Raw genomic sequence first — 12,931 nt, forward strand, 5'->3', positions numbered from 1 at the left:
GGCATGTATTGAGTGTAGTAGCTGAATTTCTTAGAAGAGCACTTTTTTTTTGTTTGTATGGCATCTTCAAACCCAGGTTTTCAGCCATGGCAAGAAATCTGTGATAGTATAACCACTGAACAAGCAAGCAAGAGTAACACTTGTTTGTGATGATGGTTCGTTTATTAGTCATGTCTCTCAAAAACAGTTAGATGTTTAATCTAACATCTATTTAGCTTATTTAACTTATTTAACTTATAACATCTATTTAACTTATTTTAAGCATCTATTTAATGCTAGATACTGATATCCTCTCCCCCATTTTATGTGATTTAATATACATAATGGAGTTCTTGTATTTGAAACATAGGGGTATTGCTACCTAAAAATCAAGAACATTTTTTTTTTTTTTTTTTTTACAAAAGACTGTGGAGAAGCCCAGAAGCATGTATGCTTGGACAACATGTCCAGTATACATAAGGATATAGAAATTATCTCTCAGACACCATGGCAGAATGCCATGAAGTCTTATCATAGATAAGGATAATCAGGATAACATAGGAGGAACTTGGTGGCACACACAGTCAGTGGAACACCGTGAAGCCTGCAAACTCAGCAGTAATGGTGAGAGAACAGCTCACAAAGCTACAGAAAGCCTAGAACTGAGTCAGTCATAAGCTGACTACATCAATGAGTAACAGAATTCTTCCGAGATAAAATCTCAGGGCTAAATGAGAAAAAAAAATGCAGAAAAATGAGTTTATATTACAGTTGGGTTCTAGGAGGCCTCTTGCAGGTACAAAGCACTGTAAATGGTCATTTTATTTCTCAAAATGGTGACACCAGAAGAGATCAGAGAATCTCAGAAAGGCAAGTTGAAAGACACTTCAATATATCCTCATGTAAAAAGTGATATAATAGTGCAACAGAGATTTTTAGGCACAATTAATGATGCTTCATGGAGAACCTGGCTAGCAAGCCTCTCAGAAGAAAGTGTCACTTGACTACACTGTGAGTAGCACATAGGACCTGTTTCAAAAAGTCATGATCAAAAGGTTTTCTGTAACAGCAACTGTAATGATATAATGTACAAAAACACAATGTCCTTGCAGGAGGAATGGGAGAAGAAAAAAAAATAAAAAATAAAAAAAGTGTCATAGATAGATCAACTTCAGAAAGTTACTACATAGACAGCTTCTTAAAAAGAAGCTAAATAAGACATCTAAGAGTTAAATCTTTGTAAGCAAGTTGGAGACACCTCTTTATAGGCACAGAAAAAACACATCATCTTTCAAAAAAGGCTATTGAAGGGCAAAAAGCCACTAAAGAGCAGGATAAAGAAATTTTTAGTAGCAGGAAGGCATCAATGAAAAATCAAAAGCTACATCCAAATGAGGAATGTAGAAAAGACTCTACACCATGGCAGTTCAAATGTGAAACCATGATAAGTCAAGACCAAGAAAAAAAAAATGAGGAGAAAAGTTTGCACAAGCTCAAAACCAAAACGAACTGTAACTCTTTTCTTCAACATAGCAGGAACAGAAAGCTCGTCAAGCGCCTGTGAAGCTAGTACATAACCTGGGTACACAAGACGTACTGAGAAGCTAAGACCATAATTAAAAGCTAAATACGTTTTTCAGTTCTTCAGTCACTATGGAAGAGACACCAAAACTCTTTGCAGGGAAGTCACCAGATGTGTCTCAAACTGAAACATTGAGAAGTTATTGCGGAACAAATAGGTAAAAGTTACAAAATCCCTACATATGAGACAGGATATCTTTAAAATGTCGATCATACTAGTGCAACTGGGAATAAAAGTGGGAATAAAAATGACTGACTGTCATCCACCTTCTCCTAAATGCTAACTGCTTACTGGCTTTTATAAGAATGCAGGAGTATTTGACTCCTCAGATATTTAATGATATTTTTTTTAGAGTCTGCATTTCAGAGGGCACTATTTCAAATCTCTAGTAGAATCTCTAACATAACATGAGACTGCCAAAATTTTGCCTTTTAATCTCCCATAGCTTCTGCATCCTGAAGGTGTATGCAGCCACAGAGAAGATGGTGAAGGGACAAAGATTATATGTGTTTTCCTACTTGAAAACAGTTATTTGTTTGTTTTTAGCAGTAAGCTTTAAAATATTTTCAATAATAATGCAAAGAGCTACCCAGGCTCAATAATGCAGCATAATTTAATAAACAACCCTCTCGTAAGCTAGACTTCCCTATAAAACTTTACAGTTTCTCTGAAACATAGATAGAGGGTTAAGTATTTATTGCATAGTGCATGAGAGACATTTTTTGTAAACTGAAAAGAGATGGGAATTCATAGATTCCATATCCTAGGGCAATTTGTGAAAATACTAAAGTTTCTAGCTTTCAAAAGTGTATGTTCCAGATGTATTTTTCTAAGATGTAGAAATAGCTGAACATTATCCACAGGGCCTTTTGGAAACTCAGAAAGAGAACAGAGAATTATCCCAAGAATCCTCCAATAAATTTTATGCCAGAATTTTAAGAGAGAGATCCCAGAAATGCCTTTGGGCACATCACCGATGTTATTTCCAGGCTAATTAAAGACGTATGCTTTCTTCCAGTGGGATGACTGATGTGACAGGTTTAACCAGATCTTGCCAGGAAAATGAAAATATCTGCCTATTTCAATGCATCATCTCCTTTTGGCAATATGCACAGTAAATTGTACTTAGTCACCATCCAAATTTTCACAAAAGCAACAGGTATGCATAGGACCATGTAAGTTTTGAACCTCCAAAATGTTCTGTCTTATACAGTGTGAGTTTCCACTCCATCCGTCTTTTCATTGGCAACTCTTTCTCTGAAAGTATTGACACTAGTGTTCCTCTCTCTTTTTCCCTCCTTTGCCTTCTTTTCTGAAGTGACCAAAATGTCAAAGATTCCATAATATTAGGTGTGTTGACAAATCTTAGTGCAAGGCAAGAACAAGCATGCGTGTTACACTGGCAGAAGATGCAGCTCCACTGTGAAAGATGAGAACTGAATCTTTCTGTTATACTGGGTCATGGCCCCTTGAGGTTTTATAGCTCACGGCTGCAGAGGAGAGGTGAATCACAGAAATTTTAGTTGGAAGGAACCTCTGGAAGTCTTTGTTTCAACCTGTGGCTTGAATAATGTTGGGCTGTTGCCAACCCAAGATCAGGGCAGCCGCAGCTTTGTCTAGCCATGTCATGAAAACCTCCAAGGATGGAGCTTCCACAGCCTCTCTGTGTTAACCTGCTCCTGCGCTACTCTACCCTCCTCGTGAAGATGCTGAAGGTTTATTTGGGGGTTTTGGTGGTGTTTGTTGTTGATGGTTTTGTTTTTGTTTGGATGGGAGTGGAAAGTAGGAAAATGACAAGATACTATAAAAATATATGCACTATATATGCTGCATATACTAATGGCAATATCATGGTCTCTCTCTGACTTCAGGGAAACTAAGAAATAGCAGTGGGAACTTACAACAGGCAAGAGCGTATGAATTACCAGCGCCATAATGGAATAGAGAAAAGCAACTCGGTAGCTAATAGAGGGAGGAAGGACTAAAATTTCCCCTCTGCCGTTCTTGTAAAGCTGTCTGTGTAAAAGCAGAACAAGTTTGTGTCTAAATTCACTATAATTTCAAATATTTTTTCCTCTTCTCTTCGTTTCTTTTTTAGAGTTGAAACCAATCTGACAAGCAAGTCTCCCCAGACACTGCTCCCCGAGCCCGGGACACCAGACGCATCAGCCTGAATCATGCTGCCTCCAGCCCTCCGAGTATTTCCTGCTTCTGAGAGAGAGCAGCTACGTTCTGACAGCTTCAATGGGAGGTGTCAGCCTGTTTCCAGAGCTTTCAAAAGACATTCTGTCATTCCATGAATGATATCATTGTATGGAACCTCTGAGATAATGAGAGTATGAACATCATCCCACAACACCGTTTGGCTCAAAGACAGGGAAACATATGGACATTCCCTCTACACAGATTTTGCAGGGGAACATAGGGAAAATCCTACTGTCTGCAAAAGACATTTCTTAGCTTCATTTGCAACAGCCTGAATGCTATTAACAGTGGACAAGATGGAACTGGTTGGCAACAGATTGCACATCTCAACACAGAGTTTCTCTCTGTTTAAGCTTTTGCATAGAAGCGTGAAGGAGGTGAAGTCACCACAGGATGTGAAACACGCTAAAGCTTACTAAGGGCATTACACTGAAATAGTTGCAATGAAACCATCTCGCATTCATTGAAAGGCTAATTTTTCCCCTTCTTGCCATATTGAATGAGACTATCGGATCACTTCAGTCTGGATTTCAGCCTATTCAGATAGAATGACTCACTTATAGACTACCACTCTACAGCAGAGCATGATAATCATTTGGATGAAATTGGTGTGCAACAAAATACTAAGCTCCCAAGTCCTACATTGAAGATTAACCTGGCCATTTACAATTCTAAATGTCATGGATAATTCTTTATTCTCGAACTTTTATTTTGCAAAATAGCAGTTAGGACCTAGAAGAAATTCTTCCAAATTCTGACACTGGGCTTCAACCACCACTTTGTCTCGCTTTTCAGAATAGCTCTTCTGAGTTGTTCTATGAAACAGGTTTTATATTTACACACTTATCAAAAGGTTTTATTCAGTAGCTACTACTTCATTTGGTTCAGCCACTGCCCTCCAGGCCCAATCACAGCTCTTCATAAAAACTACACAGGGAAAACAATAAAACCCCAACTTCACTGTTTTCTTTCAGGGAAGGATGTCTAGCCCTCTGAAGAAAAGAAGTGAAGGTAATACAAAAGACTAAAACATTTTATACTTTACCACAGGATTGCTCTACATATGGTATATATTAAAATTCTCGGAGTTTGCATATCATATGTCATATGAGAGCAATAAATTTCCTTAATTGGCTGAAGTGTGAATTTTGAGAGAATGGATTTTTTTTTCGTAGGTGTTTAAATGTAACATATAATTTATTTTTCATGTTAAAAGGCCACATGCTCTAAGGCAAATTCCTTAAATAAAGAGATAATAATGTAAAACCTTTTTAGCATCCAGCATTTCTAGTCTGAGCAGGGATAGTTCAGCAGGTTTTTAAATAAAGTATTTTGAATTGTATATGCGAAAATGTGTGGAGAAATCATTTCCCTACTACTTGCATTGCTCATTCAACAGGGAAATATTTTTAATGTATATGAAACACAGGCTGTAGCCCACCTAGCTGCCTACACTAACATGATGGAGAGCCAGCAAATGCAACCTTTGTGATACTGCATTGCAGCACTTTATTTAACTCCTCTAATCAAAATATTCTGCTCAGGGTTTTAGATGCGCTTGGCTCTCTGAAGGATCTGGACACATTCCAGTGTAAATTTTTTTTTTCCCTTATAACAACATAACAGGAAGGAGGAGTAAACGGACAAAACAGAGAATAACTTTCCTGCTGTGAATTTGCAAAGTATTTCTTAAGTATTAGGCCCCGTCCTGCACAGTATGGAATTAAGGCTCAACAATGTTGATCCATCAGATGTCTAGTTCCCAATGATATTCTTCTTATTTACACAGACAAAACACAGTTTTTCCCTTAGTGACATAGGCACTGAAGGCCTGTGGAGGTACACAGTATACCTCTGTAGCAGTCTTCCTTCTTTGTAAAATTATCTCAGCCTGAAGCAGCTGAATTTTGAGTGTAGTTTCAAGGAGTGAAAAACAGATTTTTTTCTTTCTTAAGCACAGATATCTGTCTTGATAACATCATCTATGCAGAACTACCCTGAGCCTCAGCTTTTGTATGTATACCTCAAGGGAAGGAGAGATTTCAGAGCTGATAAAAGTTGTTACAGGCTAGAGAGCCGTAGCATACAGCCAGACCCTCCAGGGAGTGGGAATTGCCGCCTTCTCAGTTATAAGACCTTTTGTGTCTGCTTCCCTCGTACAGCCCCCTTCAAAGCTCTTTGCAATTAACTTGCCAGGGCTCAGCTAACAGAATGAAATAGCATCCAGGTACTTACCACAGAACTAATCCTCAACAGAGCAGTGGAATAGATAAGGATGATAATTAACAGTCACAGCAATTAAAGCAATTTCATGTTGTGATATTCATTCTCAGCAGAAAGGAAAAATTGCATACATTTCTCCTGACTGACTGCCAAGATAGCTAACATGACTGAAAGATTTAATACAGAAACTTGCAACACAGAAAATCTGCCTCCTCTGTTCTCTAAAGACGAAAACTGAGTGACATAGGCATCTAATTCGTGTTTTCTTCTGCTTTACTGCTTTGGCCTATATTGAGTTGAAAATATCATAAGACACAGCATGCTAACCGATTTTATTTTTATTCTCCAATATGATTATGTTCACAACTTGTATTTAACTACATGTTAAAACACAGGCAAAAGCTTGAGACTGTGTTCTTTGCTACATCTGGCAGTGAAACGTAAGAAGAAAGCCAAGTGAACTGAAAGAAAAACTGCCAAACTGAAAATGCTTTCCCCATAAACATTCCACAAAGTGTTGGTCACTTGCTACAGTTCTTGGAGAAAATCCCAGTAGATTTCTGTCACCCAGAGCTGTGAGAAGTCAGGGCATTGCACAGTGGAATTGGGAAAGGCATCTTTATGGGGATTGGAATTACACGGCTAATCGAAAACGAGATACAGATACTCTTACCATCAATATTTATGCTGTATCTTTTGTTCTTATCAGGCAAAAAAGACAACAAATAAAAGAAAGATAAACTAATGCACAAGTTCTTTCTCTGAAGAGCTACAATGGGAAAGAAAGCCAAGCTAGCAAAGAAACCTTTCCTGTTTTCTTCTCTAAAGAGTATAATGCTGTCATTTAAAATTGTAAGTTGTGTGTTTAAGCTTGAAATAATTCAGAAATTCTAATAATTGATAATATAGATATGTAATCATATAAATTCAATTAAAAAGAAAAGTTCCACATTGTAATCCATAGATGCACTCATATTGAAGAATATAAATGTTTTGTAGAATTTGACTGAAATAAAAGACATCTGACTTTATTTGAGGACTTTAACACACACTGTCTACATGATATTATACTTCAGAAAGTCATATATATTCTCATGCATATGGGGAATCTTACTCATATCAATAGCCTCTTTTACCATGCTTTTAAATGGGTTAAATTATTCACAAATCTATGAATCTGCAGCATCAGTCAGTCATTCCCTATCTCGTTAGGTATATAACAGATTAATGACATTTTTTGCCTTACGTATCCCCATTTCCCTACCCTTTATTTTGTTTAGAACAGCATATGACTGTTTGACATGTCTTAATGTATACCTCGCACAAAATGAACCCAAATTTGTTTAGCATGTGTCATTCTAATGGTAGCACACACAACAAATATTCACAGTTTTCAGGAAAACTTTCTGTTTGAATAATCCACCTTCGTAAAACACTCTAAATCAGAGGGGCTTTTTCTTTCCATTCCTTGTTCAAAGTGTTTGCATAATCAGCAAAAATACAAAACTGAAGTGGGAGTGGACAAAATGGACCTTTTCCACTTCCTTGAAGCTCCAACACGTGGAAGAGGAAAAGCTGGATTCTCTTCTGTACAGAGCAGAGAAGTAAGGGAAGAAGGAAAATGCAGGAGACACTCCTCACCTGACTCTCAAATGCCAGCATTCTTTAAGTAGGATTTCATCTACTGGCTTGGTGAAGATCTGTAATACACAGAGCTATGTACAGTATACGGCAAAGAACTTTAAAGTTTTGCATATGAGCAATAGGGAGCTTAAACATAGTCACATAACAATTTCTGACATGTCGGAGTGAACCAAATCATGCTTTTAGATGAAATTCATGTTTGGATAACCTGGTCACCCTTGGCAGAAATTTCCCTGTTTGGCAAATGTATAATTTCAGTGTCTACATACAGGCTGGATGCTAGGGGCTCAGCCAGGAACAGAGGACAGGAACAAATACTGTTCAGTACTCACCAACATTCATCATGTCCAATGAATAGAGAGGCTGGTGCATCTCTTAACTGCATGTACTATGATTGAATTAGAGATCAGGCAAGGTAACCTTTTTAAAATAAGCTATAGAATCATAGACAGGTTTGGGTTGGAAGGGACCTTAAAGACCATCTAATTCCAACCCCCCTGCCCTGCACAGGAACACCTCCCACCAGACCATGTTGCTCAAAGCCCCATCCAGCCTGGCCTCGAACACTGTCAGGGAGGGATCATCCACAGTTTCTTTAGGCAGCCTGTTCCAGTGCCTCACCACCCTCCGAGTAAAGAATTTCTTTCTTGTATCTAATCTAGATCTGCCCTCTTTTAGTTTAAAGCCATTCACCCCCGTGCTATCACTACACCCCCTGACAAAGAGTCCCTCACCAGCTTTCCTGTAGGCCCCCTTTAGGTACTGGAAGGTCTCCCCACAGTCTTCTCTTCGGGTTGAACAACCCCAACTCACTCAGCCTAACTGTGAAGTTACAGGTCCAAGAGAGGACAATCGCATCAAAACATATTGCTCAAAATGGGTGAGTCATGGAGGCAGGGAGGGCAGGGGGATTGGTGTAATGAAGGTAGGGATAGGGTGTGGAAAAAAAAAAAAAACTAGGCATTACATGTGGTAATAGTTTAGTACAGGTGCAAGTGGTTCACATGTTAGTGATGTGGGCTGATGTCAGCACTTTTTTAAAAAAAAAAAAAAGCTTTTGGAGAGAGCAACAATTTTCACTCTGCTACAGGCAGTTCCTAGATGCATTTATGAAAGACATGAATTTTAATAACTCTCTTCTTTTCAGTTTCATCTCAACAGTTTAGTGATCCTTCTCCACAAGGTGGCAGAAAGACCACACAGTTGACCAATAATGGTTCTAACCAACCTCTGTCTTGTCACAGAATTACCACAATAAAAGTCCTACCACCCAAGCAAAATAAATCCCGAAACAATTAATTCTGTGCTAATTGGAACAGTGCAATTTATCCATATGATATAACAAAGGTTTAAGGAAGATCACAAACAGGAGATTAAACTGCTTAGTCATCATGACCTACTCAAACATTGTTATGCAAATGAAGGCTTTGCACATATGCTGTCCAGTAATTCCTCAGTTATCTGAACGGAAATGGATATGAAAGCAATTTGGATAAGAAAGAGGATCATATTTTAATATAAACAAAACCAGCCTGGAGGGCAATAACCTCACATTGGATGAGTTATCAGATACTAAAGCTTCAGAAAAAGAAGCTCAATATAAAGCGGCTTTTAAAAACTGTTTCAGCATGGGTAATGAGAGCACGGGGCATGTGTGGGGAAGGCCCTCGGCCCCAGGCTGCAGAGAGCCGTGCTCTGACCATGCAGCAGGCCAGTGCCTCTGGGTCTGTCAGAGAAGAGTAAGGTGCTGGTCATCAGCTCTCGGGGAGCAGGACATGGATTCAGGATTAAACATGAGGCTTGGGATCAAGGTTCTGTGCAGCCTGGAGCAATTTGTGAGCACCTCCATGTCCAGAAGGCGGAGATGTCCTCCTGCACCACAGAGGGGAGAGGCCTGGGGCTGAGCCCGAAGCCCTGCTCCCTGGCTCACTCACCACAGGCTCCCTCCTTACACACAAGTTTTAAGTCACTTCTCTGAACTAGAGCTTACATTTGTGTTCCTCTCCTACATTTGCCTAAACTGGCTATAACTGACTGTAGCAGATTAAGAAGGGAAGCAACTCTTGCCCAAGACCATGTTTTTGATGGCTCTCCCCATCTTATCTCTCTCAGTGTCAATCTGCCCCCCTCCCCCCTTTTTTTTTACAGCAGACAAAGGAGACGTTTTGCATTTACATAAGAATCCCTCTCTGCTTTTGTACTGATCCTCCCAGGTTCATCTGCACCTTCAATCAATAAACAGCAATTTCCCCTTTGAGGATCAGCAGCAGGAGTAATCCTCACACCCTGCAGAAAGGCCTCCAGCCCTGCTACATTGTATGAGTAGCTGGCCTTTTAAGAGGCTTAAAAAAAAACAACTTATGAAATATCTTTTAGTGGAACCGATTGTTGTAGTTATTTCAGAAAAAAAAAAGTAAAAGATAACTAGAAGTCAGGGCAAAAGCCAGTTAAAACAGACAGAATTGTTAAAGCTGTGATACCAAGTATACAGCACAGGAATGGCAGTAAACACAGTCACGTGCTGAGGAGGCCTAACATGACCTTGTCTCAATGACAAATATCCTCTTCAACTTGTGAAAATGTCCATGTTTTTGTTGAAAAAGGATTCCCAAGTCTGTTGAAGCCAGAAAATCAAATTACAAAGGCGTTTAAAAATCAGCTTAAAGCGATTAAAATTTTTGTGAAGTGTAAAAAATGGGATTTTTAGATCACTTTTGCTTGTCAGGAAGAAAGTACATCATCTGACTGAATGTGTTGCCCACATGCACACGGAACAGCTACGAGAAGCTGGGCTGTGCTGTTTGACAGCTTCAGTGTCCACCATAGTGAGAGCAGCCTCGCCAGCATCATCCCTGCCTCCTGTTCTGGCCCTGTAGATTGGGTAAATAGGTTTGCAAGAAGCTGGCCTTTTTTGTGCAAGCCCATCAGGCTTTCAGAGGCATCCCAATTTCATCTCCACCCTGTCTACGCAGTGTCAGCAAGCTGACCTGGGAAGTGGAATTGCTGTGCCTTTCTCCCACTTCTACAGTCAGGCAAGCCAAATCTAAGCTAAAAAAATAATTCAACTGAAACACATTAGTACGTTTGGGGTACCACGAGCAAACTTTTAAAAGTATCTTTTACTGGATTTTGTTTTTTCAGTTTAAAGCGGCCAGTGTCTCCAAGGTAATTTAGAGGAGTTTAAGAATAGCTTCTGTTCATAGCAATGGGACTATGCTTCTACAGAGATATTGCCCTACATCTGAGAAAAGCCAGGGCAATTAACAGCATTCTTGTCACAGAAAAACGCATTTTAAGTGCTTATATTTCATGTATGAAAAAGATGAATCTTATTCCTGACCTGAGCTGGGGAAAAAAAAAAAGTGACTCTGCTGCTGAAATTCAGGAAATGGATTTGTCAACCTGATGGTTCACAGGTTCTTCATATGGCCTCAGGTGAGTCATGTCTCTATGCCTTAGCTCCTACCTGGGAAACAGCAGTGGCAGTGTGTCAAATCTGTTTCATCTGTGCCTTTCTCATCTACCTAAATTGTCTTCTCTTTAGGACAGGAACAAATTCTCAGGCCTTGTTTTTTTCTTAATGGAAGATAACTAATAAGGCATACATTAATAAAATGCCTGCCCCTGCTCACACTAAACTATTTGCTACACCACGAAGGAGAGAGGAAATAAAAGCAAGTAGACCTCACACAGGCAGTTTAATGGGGGGAATTTCTGTCATTCTACTTTTTCTCTGATCCTCAAGAAATTTTGTATAAGAGCTAAGAGAGAGGCATTTCAGAGTAGGCCCAATGTCCCCTGTCCATGAAGGTACCATCTCTAGAGCTTGCTGGGTCTACTCAGAAGTATAGCCACGCAGGATCAGTATTGATTCACCTTGTCTATCTTGCAAATTCTCCCCTTGATAAGCAACCCCATGCAGTACCAAATGGATGCTTGTTCCAGCTGACAGCTTTTAGGCTTTCACACTGCCAGAACATAGGGCATGCAGGAATGAAGGAAAGGAAGCAGTATACTTGCTTAAGTCCTTTCGCAGAGATCTTGCATAGTCATCTAAAGCTGCCTGGTTTTGGTGCTAAATACTTGAGTTCCTCAGTAAGAACAGCTTGTTCCCTCCCCCAGACGAATGAGCTGGAGGGAACCCTGCAAATAGTTCCCAGCTTCTGACAAGGAGGTTTTCACTATACAGGGGATAATCTACTTTGCAAAGCTACTTGTAATAGTTAATGGGCATCAGGGTGGTGCAGAGAAAATTATGACTAAATGGGCTTTAGTAAAATGAAGATAAGTTACTGGAGCAGTACACAAAAGGAAGGCAGTTTGCTGCCAAGCTAAAATACCTCAGATCTGACAGCCATTATGGTTATGTACACACCCCCATAACCACCTTGTCCACTCTTTGCAGCAGTGAGCATAGCTTTATGCAGTCCATATCTCCTCCTTAGCAGCTATCACTTAGTGTCATACCCAGATAAATTGTACACAGTCCTAAAAGCAATGCAGCCAGGAACCTCATTTGCAGATATTTTTCCTGTGGCATCTTCACAGATGATTTATCCCAAATTAGCCTGTTTAACTAAGTGTAACAGGGACAGAATGGCTACATCTTTCTTATTCTCATAAAGATTTTCTGAAGTGAAATCAAGTTTGTAGTTCTTCTTAAAAAAAAAAAAAAAAGGCCCAACCCCACCATAAACTGTGACAAAACTTATCAATTGTCTAAAAATATGAAAGCATTTATAACACTGCCTATTCATTTGCTAGGAATACTGGAAGAAAAGAAGAAGAAATTAATGCAACCAGGAACTTAGCAAATTCTATAAAATCACAGAGACAGGAAGAAAATTTGCTCAGTGTCAAATCTTTAGCTCAGTTAAGCTCTAATTGCACTGTAGTTTAAGATGGAAATGACTTACAGAGCTCATCAAATTTATGTCACTGCAAGGGCTGTCACGGAAGATGTATCAGATAGTAAGCTGAGGATACATTTGTTCTTAGCAAAAAGGCCAAGAAAAAAATCTATCTTCTTCCTACATCCATCAGCTGAGGCAAGAACACATAACTGGTTTAGAAGATAAGGCAATAACTAATTCAGTCATGTGGAAAGAGCTGCCATGAAATCCCTCCCACCACCCACAACATTTTTCCACCCACATTGTTTGTGCTGCAGCACAATCCCCACCTAAACTTTAAGAAACTGAAATTCATCTCTTGGCAATCCTAAATGCTTTGTTATTTCAACCCACGATTCTTTGCTTCGTTGGCGGCATAATATGTTAACTACAATGAAATCACTAC

The 12,931-nt window shown here is 39.3% G+C and overlaps 1 protein-coding gene across 1 annotated transcript in view; it reads right to left on the bottom strand.

Annotated features, from left to right (window-relative positions):
• AKAP6 (A-kinase anchoring protein 6) overlaps positions 1-12,672 on the bottom strand; it is a 294,067-nt gene extending 281,395 nt beyond the window's left edge. The window contains exon 1 of the mRNA XM_083840099.1: positions 12,550-12,672. The gene's annotated coding sequence lies outside the window, so the exon portion shown is untranslated. The remainder of the gene's footprint in view (positions 1-12,549) is intronic.
• Between the last annotated feature and the right edge of the window lie 259 nt (positions 12,673-12,931).

Source organism: Anser anser (assembly GCF_964211835.1).
Source record: "Anser anser genome assembly, chromosome: 5".
NCBI lineage: Eukaryota > Metazoa > Chordata > Aves > Anseriformes > Anatidae > Anser > Anser anser.